Source organism: Lithobates pipiens, unplaced genomic scaffold (genome assembly GCF_037356315.1).
Source record: "Lithobates pipiens isolate NorthernLeopardFrog02 unplaced genomic scaffold, aLitPip1_a1.2 Scaffold_23, whole genome shotgun sequence".
Taxonomy (NCBI): Eukaryota; Metazoa; Chordata; class Amphibia; order Anura; family Ranidae; genus Lithobates; species Lithobates pipiens.
Genome location: NW_027507785.1, coordinates 215230162 through 215253363, shown reverse-complemented (window position 1 = coordinate 215253363; position 23202 = coordinate 215230162). Strand labels below are relative to the sequence as shown.

Below are 23202 nucleotides of genomic sequence, written 5' to 3'. Positions count from 1 at the left end.
TTATTTTTTTATAGTTTCAGGGCACCCGCCATTTATTACCTAGTCTCACTAGTGTACCCCTAAATTTAGGGGTGTCTACTTTCCAAAATGGGGTCATTTGGGGGGGGTTTGTGCCATCTTGGCATTTTATGGCCTTCAAAACTGTAACGCCCTTAGAAAGCCTGAAGGCGGTGCTTGGTTTTCGGGGCCCCGTACGCGGCTAGGCTCCCAAAAAGTCCCACATATGTGGTATCCCCGTACTCAGGAGAAGCAGCAGAATTTATTTTGGGGTGTCATTTCACATATGCCCATGGCATGCGTGAGCAATATATCATTTAGTGACAACTTTGTGAAAAAAAAAAAAAAAAAAAAAAAGTTTGTAATTTTCCCGCAACTTGTGGCAAAATATAAAATATTCCATGGACTCAACATGCCTCTCAGCAAATAGCTTGGGGTGTCTACTTTCTAAAATGGGGTCATTTGTGGGGGTTTTGTGCCATCTTGGCATTTTATGGCCTTCAAAACTGTAATAGGTAGTGAGGAGTGAAGTCAAATATTTACGCCCTTAGAAAGCCTGAAGGCGGTGCTTGGTTTTCGGGGCCCCGTACGCGGCTAGGCTCCCAAAAAGTCCCACATATGTGGTATCCCCGTACTCAGGAGAAGCAGCAGAATTTATTTTGGGGTGTCATTTCACATATGCCCATGGCATGTGTGAGCAATATATCATTTAGTGACAACTTTGTGAAAAAAAAAAAAAAAAAAAAAAAGTTTGTAATTTTCCCGCAACTTGTGGCAAAATATAAAATATTCCATGAACTCAACATGCCTCTCAGCAAATAGCTTGGGGTGTCTACTTTCTAAAATGGGGTCATTTGTGGGGGTTTTGTGCCATCTTGGCATTTTATGGCCTTCAAAACTGTAATAGGTAGTGAGAAGTGAACTCAAAAATTTACGCCCTTAGAAAGCCTGAAGGCGGTGCTTGGTTTTCGGGGCCCCGTACGCGGCTAGGCTCCCAAAAAGTCCCACATATGTGGTATCCCCGTACTCAGGAGAAGCAGCAGAATTTATTTTGGGGTGTCATTTCACATACGCCCATAGCATGTGTGAGCAATATATCATTTAGTGACAACTTTGTGTAAAAAAAAAAAAAAAATTTTTTTTTTGTCATTATTCAATCGCTTGAGGCAAAAAAATAAAATATTCAATGGGCTCAACATGCCTCTTATCAATTTCCTTAGGGGGTCTACTTTCCAAAATGGGGTCATTTGGGGGGGTTTTGTACTGCCCTGCCATTTTAGCACCTCAAGAAATGAGATAGGCAGTCGTAAACTAAAAGCTGCGTAAATTCCAGAAAACGTACCTTAGTTTGTAGATGTGACAACTTTTGCGCAAACCAATAAATATACAATTATTGACTTTTTTTTTACCAAAGACATGTGGCTGAATACATTTTGGCCTAAATGTATGACTAAAATTGAGTTTATTGGATTTTTCTAATAACAAAAAGTAGAAAATATCATTTTTTTTCAAAATTTGCGGTCTTTTTACGTTTATATCGCAAAAAATAAAAATCGCAGAGGCAATCAAATACCATCAAAAGAAAGCTCTATTTGTGGGAAGAAAAGGACGCAAATTTTGTTTGGGTACAACATTGCATGACCGCGCAATTACCAGTTAAAGCAGCGCAGTGCCAAAGTGTAAAAAGACCTCTGGTCATTTACCAGCAAAATGGTCCGGTCTGAAAGTGGTTAAATAAACATAAATTAAACAAAAAAAGCGGTGTTGCGCTATACCCCTATAATACTCATGCTTAGTGTAGTCTACTAAAGGTATTGTATACACTAAGGGCTGTTTTGGATATGTGCAGTGTTTTTTTCTTACCTTAGGAAGTCCCAGCACACTGCGGCCATCTTCTGTCTGGGCATCTGAAGCCACAGTGTATTACTTCCTGAATTCCGTGTATGTTGGCTACCCAGCATGCACCTGCCGATTTCACATATGAGCAGTGCGGCACAAGCATTATAACAACTTGTGGATCGGGTTTCCATAGCAACGGCATTGGCGTGGCGCCGCCCCTTTGCTATGGAAATCTATTGCCTCCTGGGATTTTTGACACATCTCTAAGGACACATTGCAAAGCCGGAAATTACTTGCAGGGCCACGGCCACTAAGGAGGAAGGGAAAAACTAAAAAAAGCTGTAATGAAAAAAAAAAAAAATGAAATGCCAGTTGGTTTTAAGGGTGTCAGAAACCATGAAACAGACTGAGACAGAAGTACAATCAAATCACACTTGTTTATTAATAAAAAATAAAAAGGTAAATAGAAAAAAGCGTAGTCAAGCATAGCCAGAGTCCAGTAGCCAGATCGGGTAGTCAGCCAGTCCAAAGTTCATTAACCAGATTGGGTAATCAGCCAGGCCAGAAGTCAGGGATCCAAGGAGAGCAACTGCAAGCAGGATAAGAAGCCAGGAGGGATGTCAGCAAGCCAGTCTTGAAACAAACAGCAAGAGATGGTTCCTTGTGATGTGACCAACGCGAAGGTAAATTAAAAAGTGAGCAGGAAGGCTTTCAATAGGCAGGTCAGACGAGCATCATCGGGAACAGCTGGTAACTGTGGAAAGAGAAGAGAGCTGGCAATTAGCCGACAGCTGAGCGGCCAGCCCAGAGGAGGAAGGGCTAAGCCAGCCCTGACAAAGGGTTTGTGCTGGATGGTGAAGAGTGTAAAACGTGGGTGGAACTTAATTTTAACTGGAAATTCCTTTCCCTTAAAGGAGAAGTCCAGCCAAAGCTTGTTTGCTGGGCTTCCATGGATCACAGGAGTGCAATTTGACTGAAGTCCACTCTCTGCCGATGTCAGATATCGGTCCAGGCACCGTGTCATCCCGACAATGGAAGTCTGGACCCGCCAGGTGCACTGACACCCGTCTCAGCCTCTCAGCAAGCCATTGAGAGCCTGAGATGCCTGCTCCACCCCCTCCACAGCTGAGCGCTCCAATGAGCGAAGAGGGAGGTGAGCAGAGGGCTGTGACTTACAGTCTACAGCTCTCTGCTCACAGTGCTCTGAAAACCCAAGTAATCGGCGGTGCCCAATCACTCGGTTTTCAGTGTAGAGGCGCCGGGGGACAGACGCAGAATTGGACCCACCCCGCATCCACCTAGGCAATTATGAATATTAAAAAGAGAAAAAAAAAAAAAAAAAGAAGAAGAAGAGGAAACCAATACTGTCCTTTCTTTTTAAATAAAAAAGTTTTCCTGCGCAAGCACAGGGCCCGCAATCCGACCAGATTGGCTGAGGGAGGGATGGCGTGGAGAAGACCTGGAAGCCACCGCCGTGTAGGGGCGCTGAAAGAAAACCTCATTGCTGATCATTTTTAGTTCTCCCTTATACTCAGCCTCTTGAAGAGGGAAGAGTTAAGCTCAGGTGGGGGTGTTTGGAGGAAGCAGAACCCCCCCAAACTTACCGGAGGTCTGCCTGCTAGCCGGAGGAAAAGAAATCTGCTGCTTCTGTGACACAGCTTGACTCAGAGCAAAGCATGAGAAGGTATGTGCTCCATACAGCCCACCCAGTGGTGACACTTAGGCATGACAACATTTACTTTAAAAGAGACATTTTCTAAGAAAGTTAAAAAATTCCTTAGAAAAACTCCACTTACCGTTCCCACCACAGGATTTTCTATGGTAAAACCAAAAGATCCAATCTTCACCCTTCACGTGGGTTCTGTTAACAAACATTCAGGAACCGGGGACCCTCGGGGGACCCACAATCCTGGACCTGTAAAAAGCACCCTGACAGTAAAACTTTATGGCCTTAATACCAAAAGTACTAGATCCCGGGGTCCAGCTCTCTTAAAAAAAAAAAAAAAAGAGAAGCATTATAGGCAAAACCTTGTTTCTTCGCGTTTACAAGGCCTGGATACCATTCAATTTGGCCTAAAAGACACTTTGAATGGATCCGGCTGCATAGCTAGCCCCAGCAAGGATTACTCCAGTGGAGCTGAGCAGAGCACATCTTCACTCGTGACCAACACCTTAGACACTGGCGAAAAAAAAAAAAAGATACTCCCAGTAGTGGGAAGGGTTATATAGGGAGGCAACATCCTGTTTAGGGCGTGCCAGTGTCCAGCACCTGAAGGTGGACTATAACCCAGATAGTAATTACTATGGCTCTGTGTCCCGTGATGTACGATCAAAAAAATATGTAGCTGTATACCTCATTTCAGAGTGCCTCTCCCGCCCACGTGACTGCCCACCACTCTCCTCTCTTGATCTGAGAGGTACAGCAGGAGGGGCTGACATCAGTTGGGAGGAGGGAGGTGGGCGGTCACGTGACTGCCGAGCTGCATTTTGAAATAAGGTATACAGCTATATATTTTTTTTATATCGAACATACACCGGGGAGTATAACATCACAGAGGGGAATCTATAAATTACACAGTTATTTTAGCAGCAGGAGGGGGCAGGCACTGACACTAGCTGACACGCAGGGAGGGGGAGAGGAGAGACAGCAGATGAAGGAGGTACATAAATTGACCATGGTATTAGCAGCTCACCAGCCATGATAAACATGGTCAGTTTACAAAGGGAAGGCCAGCACCAGGCAGGATCAGCCAGTTATTTTAGAACAATGTTTCTCAACTCCAGTCCTCAAGTAGCCCCTTTAATTGGTCTCAAAGAGGAGATGTCAAGGGTCCGTTTAAACCCTTGATATTAGATTAAAAAAAAAAAAAAAAAAAAAAAAAAACAAACACCCCGAACAGGGTTGATAAAAAAAAAAAATTTTTTTTTAATAAAAACAATGGCACTGTCCACTCTCCACCCCCCACCAAAAAAGCATTGTAAAAACAACCCCACACACACACACATATATATATAAAAAATAAAAAAAACTATTGACAGTACACACCTCATTAGTGCCCATCAGCGCTACTGTCACTTGACATAAAAAAATAAATAAAAAAAAAAGTATCAGTAACGATGAGTAATGGTAAAAAAGTGGTATTGTTGCAACCCTAGTAATTACCACAGCCATTTTATCTGAGAGAAGACCGTCCCTCAGACGAAACCCTATTGTCCTGAGTTCCTCTTTTCCTGTCCCCGGAGGATAGGAGGAATTGTTGGAGAGTCCTAAAATGGAGCTGAGCCCCCAGGGAAATACAGTATGTCATCAACCCGAGAACTCTCATAACCTTTCTGTAGGAGCCCTTTTCTGTTTCTAGGAGGGATGATACTGCTGTTATGAGGCCCTCTACCTTGCTGGAACCAGCAAGGATATTTCCTGGCTGATTAGACACTCCAAGGTACACACTACCTTGTCCAGGTCGGAAAGAAGATCTCGACTCTGGTTGTAAACCAATAGGTCTTTCAGATGGGGGGGGGGGGGGGGGGGGGTCAGTGCTACCCCTTGGAGATGGGGGTATGCAACCACCTCTGCAAGGATCTTTGTAAACACTCTCAAGGCTGGCTGCCAGTCCAAAGGGTAGGGTGCAAAACTGCCAATGCTGCACTCATGGATCTAAGAGCATCGCAAACCTTAGAAGGACCTGGTGCTATGGGAAAATGGGGACAGAAAGCCTTTTCCTCTTGGGGTACTTGTGCAGCCTCACTCCCAAGCCTACCTGTCTGCATCTTTTGACACAGTGGGACTTGGCCCCACCCCCTCATCCCTGGGTTTGATTGACAGTGGCTCTCGCTATCTCAGCAAAGCCTGTGAGACCAGGAAGTGAGAGGAGAAGAGAGCTGCATATGTGCATATCACTGGATCGAATGGGGGCTCAGGTAAGTAAAAGAGTAAGGGGGAAGGCTTGGGGATGCCGATTCCTAAACCTTTTTTACCTTAATGCAAGGAATGAATTAGAGTAAAACATATTTAGGCTTGAGAACCCCTTTAAGCTTTTAAAAAGGATAAGGTTACCTTTTGGAACATGTTACATGTTCTACCCATATTTGGGGTGGAACATGTTCCAGTAGCTGCAGGCTCTCCCCCTCCCCAGTGGCAGTAAGCGGGGGATCTTCAACCAACGCTCACTGCCACTATCTGAAATGAATACAGCTGTGTCACTCATTCACAGTTTCCTGTGCATGACTTGTACTAGAAGTACCATCAGCCACAAAGGCTTGTAGTTCTAAAATGAACTGTGAGGGTGCTGATAAGCAAACTCACAGTTCATTCACAAGCTCTGCCCTTGTAAACAGCCAGCCTGTATGCAGGTAGGGGCTGAAAGCTGAAGGGCTTGTTTGCAGGAGTCTGCCACTGCACCCCTGACCTGCAAAAATATGTGCATTATTTTTTCCCAAAGGGTGAACTTATCTTTTAAAGAGGAAGTAAACCCTAATGGGTTTACTTCCTCTTTGATTCCCTGCAAAAGGTAAAGCATAATGGACTACTATGCATCGCATAGTAGTCCATTATGTGTCACTTACCTGACACAGGAGCCAACAAAGTCACCGCTGTCCCCTTGTGTACGGAGCCTCCATCTTCTTGGTGGGTCTCCCTGCTCCGGCGCTGTCATTCGACTGAGCCGCGATGACATCACTCCCACGCATGCGCACGGGAGCCGCAACTCGTGGCATATCGCAGTTGACAGCGGCACGCTCAGTGCGCCTGTGCACCGCTGTCTACGGCGCATGCACCGTAGACAGCGGTACCTATCTTTTGGCAAATATTTCCTAAACCGTGTAGGTGTAGGAGATATTTCTTGGACCTACAGGTAAGCCTTAATCTAGGCTTACTTGTAGGTCAAAGTGGTTTGTAAGGGTTTACAGCCACTTTAAAGCATAATTAAAGGTTAGCTGTTACACCTGTAATGTTAACAGAGTTTCACAAGCTCAGCTTACAACGGCCCACCCAATTCTTGTGTGACAAAACGACTAGCTCCTGCGCATGAGTGACATCATCCCACACAGGCCAATGAAGATGGTCAAAAATAAGTACACAGGAGATTAGGGCTGCAACTAATGATTATTTTCATAATCGATTAGTTGGCCGATTATTGTTTTGATTATTAATCGATTAATCTTAAAAAAAAAAAAAAGTATGGTGTATAAGTTAGTTGATATGTAAAGTTTTAAGAAAAAGGAAATTTATTCTTAAATATGCAGTGCTAAATATAGATAACCAACTATATGGTTAGGGAGCAAAATATATAATCCACTCTGAGAATAACAGACAAAAGAGATATACTGTACATACTATTAGAGGATATATACTATTAAAGGGGGAATCTGGTAAATATCAGACTCAGATCAAATTTTTTTATTTAAAAAAAAGTCTTCCTTCAGAAAAAAAAATGGCCGTTCGATTTTCTAATCGTTAGTGGGATCAATTCGACATTCATTTTCAATCACAGTGACGGGAAAATTTTGGAAATGGAAAACTTCTTGGTCAAAGGAATTTTCAGACAGTGCATGTGGTTTTCATTCAGAAATTACATTCATTTTCAAAAAAGAATGTTAAAAACAAGTGAAAATTTCAAAAAAACATTCTTTCATTCAGCGAATGTACAAAATTTTTTTGTCTGAATATTGTCGTTTGAAAATTGATCAGTGTGGTCAGCATAAGGCTCAGTACACACCTATGCAGTTTGCTTTTGATCTGTTTCTGCAGTGCTTTTTGCTGTGCGTTTTGATTTTTGGGCATGCGATTTTGCTGCGATTTGTGTTTTTGCATTTTTTTTTTGGCCAATTTGTTGTTAGGCAGATTAACAAAACACAAATTGCTGCAACAACGCATTACATGCTTTCTTGCAGCTTCTCCATTGAAGTATACTGAACCAAAAAAAGCACAGTCCCTGACCCTTTCCAAATATGCAGCGGCGGAAAAAAAGCCCAGATGTGAACGTGTCCCATAGGAAACCATGTAAATGAACTGTAATGCGTTTCTGCAAAAAGCACTAAAAAACACATACAGTAGGTGCTACCGATATTGTGTTTCCAGCGCGACAGTATCGCGCTGGTTCCCGGCGACTGGCTCCTCTAACCAGCGCGATCCCGTTGCGCTGGCTGCAATAGGAAAATGTCATTTTCCTATAGCAGCCAGAGCGAGGCAATAATGTCGCCTCAATCATGAAGCTTGCATGCCTTCTCGGGGGCATACCAGGCCCTTAGGTCCGGTAGGGATTTTAAGGGGAATCCCCTTCGCCGAAAAAAAAATGGTGTGGAGTCCCCCCCAAAATTCATACTAGACCCCTATCCGAGCACGCAGCCCGGTCAGGAAAGGGGGTGGGGACGAGCGAGCGCCCCCCCCTCCCCTGAGCCGTACCAGGCCGCGTGCCCTCAACATGGGGGGTGCCTTGGGGAAGCACCTTGTCCCCATGTTGATGAGGACAAGGGCCTCTTTCCGACAACCCTGGCCATTGGTTGTCGGGGTCTGCAGGCGGGGGGGCTTATCGGAATCCGGAAGCCCCCTTTAATAAGGGGGCCCCCGGATCCCAGCCCCCCACCCTATGTGAATGTGTATGGGGTACAATGTACCCCTACCCATTCACCTGTGAAAAAAAAAAAATGTACAAAAAAACACAACACACAAGGGTTAAAATAGTTTATTGCACAGCTCCAGGGGTCTTCCGTCTTCGGGGGTCTTCTCGTCGGATTCCTCCGCTATCTTCTGCTAGCTCTTTTACTAGCGGAGGAGCTCGGCTTTCTTCTTCGTCGCCGCCCTCTTCTTCCGACTTCAGGGGTCTTGCCCCCCTCTTCGGTTCTTCTTGCCGGGCACCGCTTCTTCTTCCAGCTTTTACTAGTGGTGGCCCAGTCTTCTGTCGCCGTCACCGCCGCCGTCTTCGGTTCTTCTTCTGGAGATGTTGACTCGACACTCTCTCGGGCCGCAATGCCAGGAACGCGGTGCGCAGCGACTTATATAGGGACAAGGGGCGGGGTCACCGGTTGATGTCACATGGTGACCCCGCCCCCTTACAATGTCACAGCCCCAGCATCCTCCTCATGTTGAAGGCACGCGGCCTGGTACGGCCCAGGAGGGGGGGCGCTCGCTCGTCCCCACCCCCTTTCCTGACTGGCCGGGTTGCGTGCTCGGATAGGGGTCTGGCATGGATTTTGGGGGGGGACCCCACGCCGTTTTATTTCGGCGAAGGGGATTCCCCTTAAAATCCCTACCGGACCTAAGGGCCTGGTATGCCTCCCAAGGGGGAACCCACGTCGTTTTTTTACATTTGGCGTGGAGTTCTTCTTTAGGATTCATACCAAACACAGTGCTTGGCATTGGCAGGAACCCAATTCGGATCCCCGCACCAGTGTCAACCCGGCCAGCGATGCTTGTCGCTTAACGGGAAAGGAAAAAAAACATTTTTCCTTTCCCGATGCGAGCCAGCTCGGCACTGGCTCCCGCGACGGTGCTCGTAGGGTGTCAGCGGCGAGATTGACACAATATCGGTCACCTACTGTAGATGTGAACCAGGTCCAAGACGTTTAGCAACATAATGGGGTTAAAAAAAACTACAATTAGTACAAAAAATTTGATAAAAGTAGATAATCACTACTGTAAGGGGTTCATTTTTTTACTGTAGAACTATGAAAGTAATGTTTACAGTAGTGATTATTTGCTCTTTTTGTACTATAAAGGTTTTTTTTTTTTTTCTGCCTCATTATGTTACTGGCCGATTAATAATCGATTAGTTGTTTCAGCTCTACAGGAGATGTTGTCAGTAAGGGATAATTGGAAAGGCGAGTATTGATACCTTTAGTTTAGCTTTAAAATCCGTTTGGCTGTACTTCTCCTATGGATCACAGGAGTGCAATTCGGCTCAAGTCACGGATTTCAGTCTTGGCACCGCATCATCCCGGGAATGGAAGTCGGGATCTGCCAGGTGCCTGGACTGATATCACACTTAGCCTTTCAGCGAGCCGCCAAATGACAGTCAGTGGCTCTCTGCTCGAGGAGCTGTCAGAACCAATCGATCGGCGGTGTTCGATTACTCGGTTCTCAGTGCAGAGGCGCGGGGGGGACAGATGCTGCATCCACCAAGTATAAATCAGGAAAAGAAAAAAAAAAACACAAGCATACCATATTTATCAGTGTATAACATGCACCTTTTCCCCCCTAAAATCAGGGGGAAATCAGGGGTGCGTGTTATACGCCGATCCCCCGCTGTTTCTAAACGCTTCTGCCACTCTCTGCGGCTTCCGGGTATTCTCGGCTATCTTCGGCCTTTCTCTGAGGCTTTCGGCTTTCCAAAAGCCGCTGAGAACGGCCGATTGTGGCCGAAAATAACTGAAGGCCGCCAAGAACTACCGAGCAAGACTGCAATAGAAGGCTGCAAATGACTGGCAAGGCTGCAATAGAAGGCTGCAAATGACTGGCAAGGATGCAAATGGCTGGAATGCAAGCATGCAAATGACTGACAAGGCCGTTCTCGGAAAGCAAAAAGCTGCCGAGAACGGCCGAATGTGACCGAAAATAGCCGGGAATGGCTAAAAATAGTCGATTGTGGCCGAAAATACCTGAAGGCCGCCAAGAACTACCGAGCAAGGCTGCAATGGAAGCCTGCAAATGACTGGCAAGGCTGCAATGGAAGCCTGCAAATGACTGGCAAGGCTGCAATGGAAGCCTGCAAATGACTGGCAAGGCTGCAATGGAAGCCTGCAAATGACTGGCAAGGCTGCAATGGAAGCCTGCAAATGACTGGCAAGGCTGCAATGGAAGCCTGCAAATGACTGGCAAGGCTGCAATGGAAGCCTGCAAATGACTGGCAAGGCTGCAATGGAAGCCTGCAAATGACTGGCAAGGCTGCAATGGAAGCCTGCAAATGACTGGCAAGGCTGCAATGGAAGCCTGCAAATGACTGGCAAGGCTGCAATGGAAGCCTGCAAATGACTGGCAAGGCTGCAATGGAAGCCTGCAAATGACTGGCAAGGCTGCAATGGAAGCCTGCAAATGACTGGCAAGGCTGCAATGGAAGCCTGCAAATGACTGGCAAGGCTGCAATGGAAGCCTGCAAATGACTGGCAAGGCTGCAATGGAAGGCTGCAAATGACTGGCAAGGCTGCAATGGAAGGCTGCAAATGACTGGCAAGGCTGCAATGGAAGGCTGCAAATGACTGGCAAGGCTGCAATGGAAGGCTGCAAATGACTGGCAAGGCTGCAATGGAAGGCTGCAAATGACTGGCAAGGCTGCAATGGAAGGCTGCAAATGACTGGCAAGGCTGCAATGGAAGGCTGCAAATGACTGGCAAGGCTGCAATGGAAGGCTGCAAATGACTGGCAAGGCTGCAATGGAAGGCTGCAAATGACTGGCAAGGCTGCAATGGAAGGCTGCAAATGACTGGCAAGGCTGCAATGGAAGCCTGCAAATGACTGGCAAGGCTGCAATGGAAGCCTGCAAATGACTGGCAAGGCTGCAATGGAAGCCTGCAAATGACTGGCAAGGCTGCAATGGAAGCCTGCAAATGACTGGCAAGGCTGCAATGGAAGCCTGCAAATGACTGGCAAGGCTGCAATGGAAGCCTGCAAATGACTGGCAAGGCTGCAATGGAAGCCTGCAAATGACTGGCAAGGCTGCAATGGAAGCCTGCAAATGACTGGCAAGGCTGCAATGGAAGCCTGCAAATGACTGGCAAGGCTGCAATGGAAGCCTGCAAATGACTGGCAAGGCTGCAATGGAAGCCTGCAAATGACTGGCAAGGCTGCAATGGAAGCCTGCAAATGACTGGCAAGGCTGCAATGGAAGCCTGCAAATGACTGGCAAGGCTGCAATGGAAGCCTGCAAATGACTGGCAAGGCTGCAATGGAAGCCTGCAAATGACTGGCAAGGCTGCAATGGAAGCCTGCAAATGACTGGCAAGGCTGCAATGGAAGCCTGCAAATGACTGGCAAGGCTGCAATGGAAGCCTGCAAATGACTGGCAAGGCTGCAATGGAAGCCTGCAAATGACTGGCAAGGCTGCACTGGAAGGCTGCAAATGACTGGCAAGGCTGCAATGGAAGGCTGCAAATGACTGACAAGGCTGCAATGGAAGGCTGCAAATGACTGACAAGGCTGCAATGGAAGGCTGCAAATGACTGACAAGGCTGCAATGGAAGGCTGCAAATGACTGACAAGGCTGCAATGGAAGGCTGCAAATGACTGACAAGGCTGCAATGGAAGGCTGCAAATGACTGACAAGGCTGCAATGGAAGGCTGCAAATGACTGACAAGGCTGCAATGGAAGGCTGCAAATGACTGACAAGGCTGCAATGGAAGGCTGCAAATCACTGACAAGGCTGCAATGGAAGGCTGCAAATGACTGACAAGGCTGCAATGGAAGGCTGCAAATGACTGACAAGGCTGCAATGGAAGGCTGCAAATGACTGACAAGGCTGCAATGGAAGGCTGCAAATCACTGACAAGGCTGCAATGGAAGGCTGCAAATCACTGACAAGGCTGCAATGGAAGGCTGCAAATCACTGACAAGGCTGCAATGGAAGGCTGCAAATCACTGACAAGGCTGCAATGGAAGGCTGCAAATCACTGACAAGGCTGCAATGGAAGGCTGCAAATCACTGACAAGGCTGCATTGATGGGCATTTAAATCTAAGTTTTTTTCCTTAAACTTCCCTCCTAAAAGTTTTTTTCTTTTAAAGAGGGATTCCGCCCAAAAAAAAAAATATTAAAAGCCAGCAGCTATAAATACTACAGCTGCTGACTTTTAATAAATGGACACTCACCTGTCCCGGGTTCCAGCGATGCCGGCAGCCGAGGCCGATCGACCGCTCGGGCCTCGGCTGCTGCCACCGCCATTCGAGGTGAGGGAATCAGGAAGTAAAGCGAATCGGCTTCACTTCCCGGTTCCCTACTGCGCATGCGCGAGCTGCGCCGCGCAATAGGAAATCTCCGCGCTCTCACTGGGACCCGTGTGTGTCCCAGCAGACAGCGCGGCAGGGCAGGTATCTCCACCCCCCATCCCCCTGTAAGGTGTCAATTGTGACACCGGAGGGGGGGGGGGGGGGTTCCGATCAGCGGAGGTTCCACTTTAGGGTGGAATCCCGCTTTAAATTCCCTCCTAAACTTGGGGTGCGTGTTATACGCTGATACATATCGTACTTCTCTTTAAAAGTGGTTTTAGAGGCTCAAGGTTTTTTACCTGCGTGAATTCCCCCCTCTTCCCCACAACCCCACACCCCCCCCCCGGAACACCAACGACGGGGCAGTATTCTATTCCTCACAGAAACACCAACGACGGGGCAGTATTCTATTCCTCACAGAAACACCAACGACGGGGCAGTATTCTATTCCTCACAGAAACACCAACGACGGGGCAGTATTCTATTCCTCACAGAAACACCAACGACGGGGCAGTATTCTATTCCTCACAGAAACACCTACGACGGGGCAGTATTCTATTCCTCACAGAAACATTTACGACGGGGCACCATTCTCCCCAGAAACATCTACGACGGGGCACCATTCTCCCCAGAAACATCTACGACGGGGCACCATTCTCCCCAGAAACATCTACGACGGGGCACCATTCTCCCCAGAAACATCTACGACGGGGCACCATTCTCCCCAGAAACATCTACGACGGGGCACCATTCTCCCCAGAAACATCTACGACGGGGCACCATTCTCCCCAGAAACATCTACGACGGGGCACCATTCTCCCCAGAAACATCTACGACGGGGCACCATTCTCCCCAGAAACATCTACGACGGGGCACCATTCTCCCCAGAAACATCTACGACGGGGCACCATTCTCCCCAGAAACATCTACGACGGGGCACCATTCCCTCCAGAAACATCTACGATGGGGCACTTTTCTCCCCAGAAACATCTATGATGGGGCACTTTTCTCCCCAGAAACATCTATGATGGGGCACTATCACCCGCCCGAGCACCAATGATGGGGCACCATTTCGCTCCCCCAGGAACACCAACGATGGGGCACTAACCTCTCCCCCCCATCACAGAAATACCAAAATGAATACTTTGCCAAGTTCGCTGTATTAAAAAAGTAAGCCGCTACCTTATATGGTAGTTCGGCACTCACGGCTTCTCTCTCTTCCCTCGAGGCAGCAGGCGGGGCTGAGAATACCCTGCAGATGTCAGCGAAGGCGGACGTGCCCGGTCACATGAGCGGTGCCGGCTTATATACAGAGGATTGTATGGGACTCGAGCAGAGGCGGGACTGGCAGGGAGGAAGTTGCATGCCCTTAGCAGACCACCTAATCGATAATGAAAATTGTTGTCAATGATTTTCATAATCGATTAATTCAAGGCTCGACAGACCCCGGGCGCCAGGTCGCATTTGCGACTAGAATTTGCGTCATGGCATGACAGAGCTGGGGTATCCTGTCTCCGTGTGGACCCCGCCGTGTGATCGCATCAGGCCGTGCAGGCCAAAAATTGAGGCCGCGGCTTTGCGCCCTTCTGTAATCTGGCGCCATTTTGTGGTGGATGTTGACATTACAACACATCCAACAATGCTAATGCAATGCTAATGGAGCTTCAAAGCCCTGCCTGTTTTCACTGCCCGCCCATCTCCTTCCCAAAGTGGAGAAGAGAATTAAGTGATTGCGGGTGTCATCTGGTGCCTTTTGCTTAACGGTGAGTGTGGTGGCTGGTTTAAATAGCTTCATATAGCCTTTTATTTTATTTATTTTTTCATAATAGCTTTTATTTTTATTTATTTTTTTTAAAAGTAAAAAAAATTAATTTTAATGAAAAAAAAAAAATTATGATTTGTAATCTCCCTGCTTGGTCCCTTTCTCACGGGCTGTCTGATCATGTTAGTCTGTCAGTTTTTCAGGTGGACCTGTTCGAATACCCTTAGCGGGGATATGGCGGTAAATAAGCGGGAAGATGGTGGAAATAAAAGCAGTCACATTCTTTAGTTAACCAGCATTAAACACTTGGAGTCACATCAGAATATATTCATTACCTACACAAGTTAAATGCCTATATATAACGTTTGGTTCTAGTTGTCTGTGTTAAATTAAAGATTGGTTCATTTTTATATTGAAAATAAAGCTGTCGGTCATTTAAAAAAAAAAAAAAAAAAAAAAACCTGGCTCCTAATTTTTTTTAGCTGGCTCCTAGATTCCAAACAAATTTGTCAACCCCTGGATTAATCGTTTCAGCCCTACTCACCTTTGCTCCCTCTGGATTCAGCGATGTGCACGAAAGCCAAGCATCTGCCAGGTCTCTCATTCCTCATTGGCTGAGACAGCAGCGGAAGCCATTGGCTCCTGCCCATCATAGCCAATGTGTCAATGAGGAGAGAGCTGCAGCAGGGCCAAGTCTTGGCTCTGTGTGACTTATGGGCGCATAGAGTGGGGATCAGGAGTAACACTAACAGTAGATGTGCTCTCAAACAAACTGTCCAATGGCTGTTATGATAACTGATCACATGTGCAGCATCAAGGCAGTTGAAAAATAAACAGAGGCCAAGAAGGCAGCTTCCTTAGCTGAAAACAATAGGAGGGTTTACTTCCACTTTAACCCTTTCATGACTAAGCCTAATTTTGGAATTTGGCGTTTACAAGTTAAAATCCATATTTTTTGCTAGAAAATTACTTGGAACCCCCAAACATTATATATATTTTTTTAGCAGAGACTCTAGAGAATAAAACGGCAATTGTTGCAATATTTTATGTCACACGGTATTTGCGCAGCGGTGTTTTAAAACGCAACTTTTTGGGAAAAGGGACACTTTCATGAATAAAAAAAAACAAAAAAAACAGTAAAATGAGCCCAATTTTTTTGCGTAATGTGAAAGATAATGTTACGCCGAGTAAATAGATACCAAACATGTCACACTTTATAATTGCGCGCATTTATGGATTGACGACAAAGTACGGTACCTAAAAATCTCAATAGGCGACGCTTTACATTTTTTTTACGGTTACCAGGTTAGCGTTACAGAGGAGGTCTAGTGCTAGAATTATTGCTCTCGCTCTGACGATCGCGGCGATACCTCACATGTGTGATTTGAACACCGTTTACACCGTTTACATACGTGGGCGCGACTTCCGTATGCGTTTTCTTTGCTTCGCGAGCTCGCGGGGACGGCGGGCGCTTTAAAAAATATTTTTTTATTTATTTTAAAATGACTAAATTGTTTTAAAAAAATAATAATAAATTGATCACTTTTATTGCTGTCACAAGGAATGTAAACATCCCTTGTGACAGTAATAGGTGGTGACAGGTACTCTTTATGGAGGGATCGGGGGTCTAAAGACCCCCCACCCCTCCTTTACACTTCAATGTATTCAGATCGCTGAAAACGGCGATTCTGAATACCGGATATTTTTTTTAAACCGGCGCCATTGGCAGCCGAGTAAACGGGAAGGGAGGTCATGACGTCGCTTCCGTGTTTACGATGAGGAGACTGGAACGAAGCCGATTACGGCTTCGTTCCAGTTCCTCCCCAGCAGCCGGAGGCGTCGGAACGTGAATCGGTGCTCCCGATCGAGTGGGAGCACCGTTAACAGCGGCGGGAGGGGGCGTCCCCTCCCGCTCCTCCGGCATAACAGCCGAGCAGCTTTTAGCCGCATCGGTTGTTATGCCTGGATAGCCAATCGCCTGCTGAAAAAGGGGTTAACAATCACTTCTCCTCTGGGAGTGCCTAAGGTTGGTTGTCGGGGTCTGCGGGTGGGAGGCTTATCGGAATCCATGAGCCCCCTTTAATAAGGGGGCCCCTGGATCCCCCCCCACCCTATGTGAATGAGTATGGGGTACAATGTAACCGTACTCATTCACCTGTGGAAAAAAAAATGTAAAAAAAAAAAAAAAAACACAACACACAAGGGTTAAAATAGTTTGTTGCACAGCTCCAGGGGTCTTTGGGGTCTTCTCGCCCGACTCCTCCGCTATCTTCTGCTAGCTCTTTTGCTAGTGGAGGAGCCCGGCTTTCTTCTTCGCCGCCTCCCTCTTCTTCCGACTTCGGGGGTCTTGTTCCCCCTCTTCAGTTCTTGCCGGGCCACCGCGCCTTCTTCTAGCTCTTTTACAAGCGGTGGCCCGGTCTTGTGTCGCCGTCTTCTGTTCTTTTCTTCTCTTCAGATGTTGCCTTGTCGCTGTCTCTGCTCACAATGACAGGGACGCGGCGTGAGGCGACTTATATAGGGACATCATACTGGGACATCATCCGGCGATGTCCCTATATAAGTCGCCGCACACCGCGTGTCCTGTCATTGGGACTGGAGACAGCGATGAGGCAACATCTCCAGGAGAGAAGAACAGGACACAGCGGCGACAGAAGACCGGGCCACCGCTTGTTAAAGAGTTAGAAAAAGGCGCGGTGGTCCGGCAAGAAGAACCGAAGAGGGGGACAAGACCCCCGAAGAGGGGGACAAGACACCCGAAGTCGGAAGAAGAGGGTGGCAGCGAAGAAGAAAGCTGGGCTCCTCCGCTAGTGAAAGAGCTAGCTAAAGAGCAGAAGATAGCAGAGGAGTCCGGCGAGAAGACCCACGAAGACCCTCGGAGCTGTGCAATAAACTATTTTAACCCTTGTGTGTTGTGGTTTTTTTTTGTACATTTTTTTTCACAGGTGAATGGGTAGGGGTACATTGTACCCCATACTCACATAGAGTGGGGGGCTGGGATCATGGGCCCCCCTTATTAAAGGGGGCTCCCGGATTCCGATAAGCCCCCCGCCCGCAGACCCCGACAACCAACGGCCATGGTTGTCGGGAAGAGGCCCTTGTCCTCATCAACATGGAGACAAGGTGCTTTGAGGTGGAGGGGGCGCCCCCCCCCATGTTGAGGGCACGTGGCCTGGTACGGCTCAGGAGGGGGAGGCTCTCTCGTCCCCACCCCCTTTCCTGGCCGGCCGGGTAGCGTGCTCGGATATGGGTTTGGTATGGATCTGGGGGGGACCCCCATGCCGTTTTTTCGGCGTAGGTGGTTCTCCTTAAAATCCATACCAGACCTAAGGGCCTGGTATTCTCTCGGCGGGGGAACCCACTCCAATTTTTTTAAATAAATTTGGCGTGGAGTTCCCCCTTGAGAGCTGATAATTCTGTGAGAGTCGCCTCCGTATAGACGGAGATCCGACTTGGAGGCGACCTCCATTGAAATCAATGGGTACCAGTCAGATTGAAGTAGTACAAGAACCTTTTCTGAAGTCGGAGCGACTTCAGTAGTGTGCATTAAGACAGCTCTCATTCACTTACATTGATTTTTACATGTTGTCCGACCTGAGGCGACTAGGGGCGACCTGAAGTCGGATCTGAGTCGCCCCTGTGTGAACTGGCTCTTAAAGTTTTTGTTTTTAATAGTAATGCTTTCTTTATAGCTTTTTCAACTTGGTTCATTGTTTATTTTTCACAGCTTTGGGCTCATTCACACAGGTACGCATTATCCAAGTGCAGTCCAATACAATTTTAGCCCATTCATTTCAAATGGGCTGAAATCACACCACACCAAAAGTAGGGCATACACTACAACTGGATCGCATAGTACTTCTGTACCATGCTATCCGGTTGGGGCAAATGCACTGTAGTTTTGACCTGAATTTGGGGTGCCCTGAAATTTGCAGACACCCGCTGCAGATTGCAAGGGCAGTGCGGGAAGATTAGTTTACCAATGTGAACAGGCCTGAGAAAGTTCAGCTGCTCCACTATCCTGGGATGCAAAGGACTGCTTTCACACTAGAAAGCAGTGTTGGAAAGCCACGTTCCCGTGTGGTTTCCAACACCGCATTCCAGTTGCACTGCCCCTGTGATCTGCTGAGGGTGTCAGCACAAAGTTGACGCACCCCAAAACTTATGGGGGGGTGGGGTGACACCATGTTTTACTGCACCAGGTGACACCAACCCTAGTGATATCACTGGGCTGGATGCTGTCTGTGTTTCCTGGACAAACTGAAATCCAAAATTGGAGGTACGGCAGCTAGGTGCCCCACGGGAAACCAGCCTAAATCATGGACAGTTCCAGACAAGATCACCAAATCCTAAGCCGGCTGTAGACCTTGCAATATTATTGATCAAGCTTCTAGGCAGACCTTTTAGCAGGGGTGTAGCTATAGGAGTCGCAACAGCACCCCATGCCATAGGGCAGATGCTGGGTGGGTGTGTGGGGTGCACCCAGGTGCCATGGGGGGGGGGGTGTTCTGCCACTGTGGGGGGGGGGGGTTCCCAAGACCAGGAATCTCCCCATGCACCTCTGGCTGTCAGTTTATTATGCAGTGGGGGAGGAGATGATCAGCAGCTCTGTGGTGCCTGTGGGATCTCCCTGGGGCTAGTAGTTCACTTCCTGAGTGTATACAGTGGAGAGGGGAGGGGCCTCTGACCTGTGCATGTATCGGCAAGAGTGTACAAGCAGAGCAACTAACTTGTACACTGAAGAGTGAAGCCAATACATACCAGGTCAGAGGACCATCCCCTCTCCACTGTATACCCTTGGGAAGTAAACTCCAAGCCCCAGGGAGATCCCATGGGCACCACAGGGCTGCGGATCGCCCCCTCCCACCACTGCATAGTAAACTGCAACAGAAATAATCTGGGGTGTACAGGGGGAGATGCTGCTGGCACAATAGACTGTCATCAACATTCAAGGTGAAAGTGGGGGGGGGGGGGGTACAGAAAAGTGCTGGGGGTTGGAGGTGGAGTGAATACAGAGCAAAAATATCTTGGGCCCCTTTCACACTGGAGGACTTATCTGGTCCCACTGTCCACTAACATGTACAGCATTGATGCATTCACAAAATTTCACAGTAACCATAACATAAAACAAAGTTCAGGTATATTCCTTTATCACATTGCAAATCTATGTACAATACAAACTATATGACTGAATCAGTTCTGATATTGATGTTATACTAACCTGATAGTTTATTATTCTGAATAGGAAACCTTAAAGCGGGACTGTACTGGGGAAAAAAATATTAAAAGCCAGCAGCTATAAATACTACAGCTGCTGACTTTTAATAAATGGACACTCACCTGTCCCGGGGTCCAGCGATGCCGCCAGCCGAGGCCTATCGATCGCTTGGCTCTCGGCTGCTGCCGCCACCATTCTAGGTGAGGGAATCAGGAAGTGAAGCGAATCAGCTTCACTTCCCGGTTCCCTACTGCGCATGCGCGAGTCGCGCAGCGCAATAGGAATTCTCCGCGCTGTCTCTGGGACCCATGTGTGTCCCAGCAGACAGCGCGGCAGGACAGGAAGAGGCATAGACTCCCACGGAGGTCTATGCCCGGAAGTGGGTGTAAATACCTGTCTTTGACAGGTATCTGCACCCCCCTCCCCCCTGAAAGGTGCCAATTGTGACACCGGAGGGGGAGAGCGTACCGATTAGCGGAAGATCCACTTTAGGGTGGAACCACGCTTTAATTTGGTTTGCAAATATTTAAGATTCTAACTACCAGCAAGAATAAATCCTTACATTTAAAGAGCACCTGTCATTTCAGATCCATCATGGCAGCGTCTGTTAGCGCGCATCCACTGGTTGTGGATGGGACTGTCGGTGAGTCAACAGCAGGTCAGAAGAGGAGTCGCTGCTGGACAGAGATGACAGTTGCTCTTTAAAAATTATGATTTAACCCTACGCAGAACTCCGTGGTGCTACGCGGACCTGCCATCGGACATCAAAAGACAACCACTGATAGGCAACACCGTCAAAATCTGTGCTAAATTGTCTCTGTCCCCAAATGACTCGCCACTTCGCACAATTTTGGGGAATCCCTGATTCAAACCAGGGATGCAAGATGCAAAATTCCGTGCCTTGATTGATGCAGGTACGCATCAAGCATCTCATTTCAGCACCGAAGGACACTGGAAAACATTAACGAGCCTTACAGCTATGCCACTTTCTCAGCACTATGGCCCCTCCTAACACGACACGCAAACCCCTTACAACAGGGGTCTCAAACTGGCGGCCCTGCGGCTGTTGCAAAATTACAAGTCCCATCATGCCTGTGTCTATGGGAGTTATGTTTGTAACTGTCAATCCTGCAGTGCCTCATGGGACTTGTAGTTTCGCAACAGCTGGAGGGCCGCCAGTTTGAGACCCCTGCCTTACAACATGGGAAGAGCTCTGTACAGAATAAGGAACAATTCTACATACACTCTCTCTTACATACAACATACTAATCACGCCCCGGAGGAAAACCACCTCCCATACTTGATCAAATGGGAGAGAGACTTGCACTGCAAATTCTCTATCAGCAAAACACAACATATTCTAGCCTTTACCCACAAGTCATCTATATGTACCAAAATCCAAGAGACGAATTATAAAGTCCTTACATGTTGGTACAGAACGCCAACAGTACTGCACAAGATTTTCACAGAGGCGTCATATTTATGCTGGTGCTGCCAGGAGGATAGGGGGACCCTGCTACACATCTTCTGGTCCTGTCCCCGGATCCAAGGTTTCTGGGGAGAGGTCCGCAAGCTAACACAGAAATTTACGTACCGTGAAGTGCCTAACGACCCAGCATTTTTCCTCCTTCAGGCTGCATTCACACCTGAGCGTAGGGTTTTCAAGCGTTTTTTGCGTGTTTTTTTACCGTGATTCGCGGCGTTTTTTACCGTGATTTGCCGCAAATTTGTGCAGGGCAAAAGGTCACCCATGTTAAAAGAAGAAAAACGCCCAAATCAGCCCGATTCGCGCAACAAAAAAGGGTCTGGAACTTGTTTGAGCTTCAGGCTTAGGGCTTCAGGTGACTTGGAGTGGAGATGTGAACCATCTCCATTGAGAATAATGGATTTTTTCCCTTCCAGCGTTTTGTAGCTTCAGGCGTCAAGCTACAAAACGCTCAGGTGTGAATGGGGTCTCACGCTAACAATGGCCCAATGCGGGTCTACAGACGGTCAATAGTACGACATTTGGTAGACGCAGCTAAGACATGTATCCCTCTTAACGGGAAACTGACTAACCCACCGACCACATCTATGCAGCAGAGTGTGTGTGTGTGTGTGCGTGGGGGCGTGGGGGGGGGGGGGGGGGTTTGCTGGGGTTTACAATGGCTCGCTAGGCTTATGGAGGCATACTGTGGGATAGGGATGAGCTCAGGAGTGTTTGCATGGTCGGCGCAGTGCTGCGCTAATCACAGGCAGTGAGCCATTGCCCGATCTCTGCAGACACACATCGGGCAATGTCTCACTGCCTGTGATTAGCACAGCACTGACTTCCTGGCGGGTAGGCTCAGCACGTGGACCATGCCTCAGCTCATCCCTACTGCAGGACAAAAAGAATTCTAGGAGGTGCAGAGATTGGAGGGGGGTGTATGGTGGATGCTGCAGAGGTATTTGTAGGTTACAAAAGTGAGCTAGGGGCTATTTTGGAGGTACAGAGATGTCCAGGGGGTATAGAGGCATGCTGAGGGTTTCAAAGGCATTTTTTTTTGGGGGGGGGGGGGGTACATACATTCTCCCCCTACAATGTCTGGCTGGACACATGAATAAAAAAAAAAGTTTACTTGACTTCTTTTAAGTTAGGCAACCATGAAGGGGTCTCACTGCAGGACCACAACAAAGGGCCTTGCAATGGCATTAAAGGGCCTGGAAAAGTAGCAAGGGCCCCCATGACAGGGGGGTCCTTCAAGGTTTCTTTTACTGGGGCCCTGAGGGTTCTGGTTACTCCTCTGCCTTCCAGGATCGTTTAGGTAGCGCTAGGTGCCCTAGTCGCACTATTATATTGCAGTAACAGAATTTTAAATTAAACCCAACATGTAGAGAATTCACTAATAGATTTGTTGTTGTGCATCAGTAAAGCGCCAACTAAAATGTATGGGCTCTTATACACACACCTAAAGAGAGCCACCCCGTTCAAATGATGGGCTAGTGAGGCATGGCAAAATGTATAACATTGTCCTTTCTGTTATGCAGACGCACTCTATGGACCTGGAGACCTTATAGTATTAATAACCTTCTTTCTAGTGATACGTGGCTGCAATTCAAGTCTTGTATTTTATAAGTGAAAAATACTTACTGAACTTTCCAACTCTCAACAGCGCAGCTACACTCTGCGATCCTCCCAGCGTAGATTACTCCGCCTCGGCAGTAACGCAACACACGGATCACTCCGCGAGCTCCGCCGTAGCAAGTAATGCGGTGCACGTGGTGTAGTGGCGGCTACCAGACGCCGGGGGCAGTGTGAACCATTGTGGTTCTCAGAAGGCGCGGATCTCTCTGCTTGTGTCAGCATAGAGGAACCTTAGACATCACGTGGTACTGATCCGCGCACAAGATGGCGTGGAGTTTGGCATGATAAGTGACATAGTGCATTAATATATCTGCATTTTGTTGGTAAAAAAAAAAAAAAAACTAGCTTACTGATGTTTTGCTTGAATTTCCA

The 23202-nt window shown here is 47.6% G+C and overlaps 1 protein-coding gene across 1 annotated transcript in view; it reads right to left on the bottom strand.

Annotated features, from left to right (window-relative positions):
- TDRD5 (tudor domain containing 5) overlaps positions 1–22917 on the bottom strand; it is a 521267-nt gene extending 498350 nt beyond the window's left edge. Inside the window, exon 1 of the mRNA XM_077452843.1 lies at positions 22837–22917. The gene's annotated coding sequence lies outside the window, so the exon portion shown is untranslated. The remainder of the gene's footprint in view (positions 1–22836) is intronic.
- Between the last annotated feature and the right edge of the window lie 285 nt (positions 22918–23202).